Raw genomic sequence first — 1,686 nt, forward strand, 5'->3', positions numbered from 1 at the left:
CACGGAGGACGGGGGAATGTAAACTCTCCACCCAGGAATGCAGGAGCTGCGAGAGGAGATTTTTTTAAAAGGCTTCATGTCCTGGCTTTGGAAGACAGAGCTGGGATCTGGGATCACCGGGGCTGCTCCTGGGCTCCAGGGATGCCAAGGGATCTGGGGGTTCTGGGCACCCCACGGGCAGTGCTGGGACCTGCTGGGGGTCCCTGTCCCCCTCCCCGGCCCCACAGGCTCCTGTGATGGAGTTGGAATAGGAGGAACTGGGCCATGTGGCCCTTTCCAAGCAATTTTTTGGGGGGGGTTGGAGGTTTTTGGCTCTCAGGGCTGTTTGAGGCCCCAGCAGGAGGATCTGGAGGGTGTCTGCAAGCAGCGGTCAGCGCGCGTCCCCTCTGTCCCCTGCTCTGTCACCCCAGGGATGGGGCACCCCAAAGATGGATCTCTCTGGGAATGGTCACCTGAGGGACAACTAACCCTGGCTACAGGTCACCCTGGGAATGGGTGACCCTAAGGATGGGGAGAGATCACCCCAAATCCAACTAACCCCAGCGATGGGTCACCCCATGTCCAAGTAACCCTGGGGACATGTCACCCAGAGAATGGGTGCCCCCAGGGCCCACTAACCCCGGGGACAGGGACAGGTGACAGGGACCTCTGCTGAGCACGGCTGTCCCCAGGCCGGTGGCTCCCATCCTCCTCTTCCCCTTTTAAGCCAAGTGAAGAGGGAGCAAACGCCAGCGGCTCGGGCCGTGTCCCCGCCCGGCCGTGCGGGGCTCCTTTGATGTCCCCTAATGAGCCCCGCACTGTTTTCACAGCTGCCACCGCCGCGGGAGTCAATTAACACCCAAACCCCTGCCCGGCCTGGCCCGGAGCACCCGCAACTCATCACACCAGTGCCACCAGTGCTCACGGGGCTCGTGCTGCTGGGGATGGGGACAGGGGTCGGGTCAGCAATGGGGTGACAGCACTGGACTGTCCCAGCACAGGGACAGCCCCGGGCGTGAAACCGCTGCAGGGAAGGGAGTGAAGGAGGAAGGAACTGGGAGAAGGATGGGCCAGGGGGTGTCCCCAGCATTGGTTGTCCCAGTGCTCCTGGGACCCAGGCCGTGGTCACTCCTGTCCCCTGCCGCTGGCTGTCCGGTCCGCTGGACCATGGGCTCCCCTGGCCACAGGCTCTCCTGTCCCCATATCCATGGGCTCTTCTGTCCCCTGTCCTGCATGGCCCCTGTCTCCTGGGGCTGTCCTGTCCCCTGTCCCCATGGCCTCCAGGCTCTCCTGTCCCCAGACTGTCCCTTTCTCAGCCCCGGGTGACAATTCCCTCAGGTCAGTGGGATGCATCTCCCCTGTCCCCTCCCCTGCCACTGCCCCTCTTGTCCTGCTCTCCAGCAGTGACCCGGGGGTGGCACAGGGAGGTGACAGGGCGCAGGGATGTGACGAGAGACATCTCTTTGCTACACTTCACGTGTTCCCATAATCACTTGGCATGACAGGTCCCGAGGCTTTGTGGGGACATCTCTGGCTGTCCTCCCCTTCTGGCTCCGTGTGCCTTCACCCCCACGGGGACAGAGCCAGCAGGGACCCAAGGGACCAGCACCCAATGGTGCCAGCGGCCCCCCGGTGGTCCCCCCGTCCCCGTTGTCCCCCCCGGGCGGGCGCTGGAGCGGGATCTGGCTGCGGCCGAGGCCGAGCCCT

This window comes from Corvus brachyrhynchos, unplaced genomic scaffold, assembly GCF_000691975.1.
Source record: "Corvus brachyrhynchos isolate BGI_N302 unplaced genomic scaffold, ASM69197v1 scaffold479, whole genome shotgun sequence".
NCBI lineage: Eukaryota > Metazoa > Chordata > Aves > Passeriformes > Corvidae > Corvus > Corvus brachyrhynchos.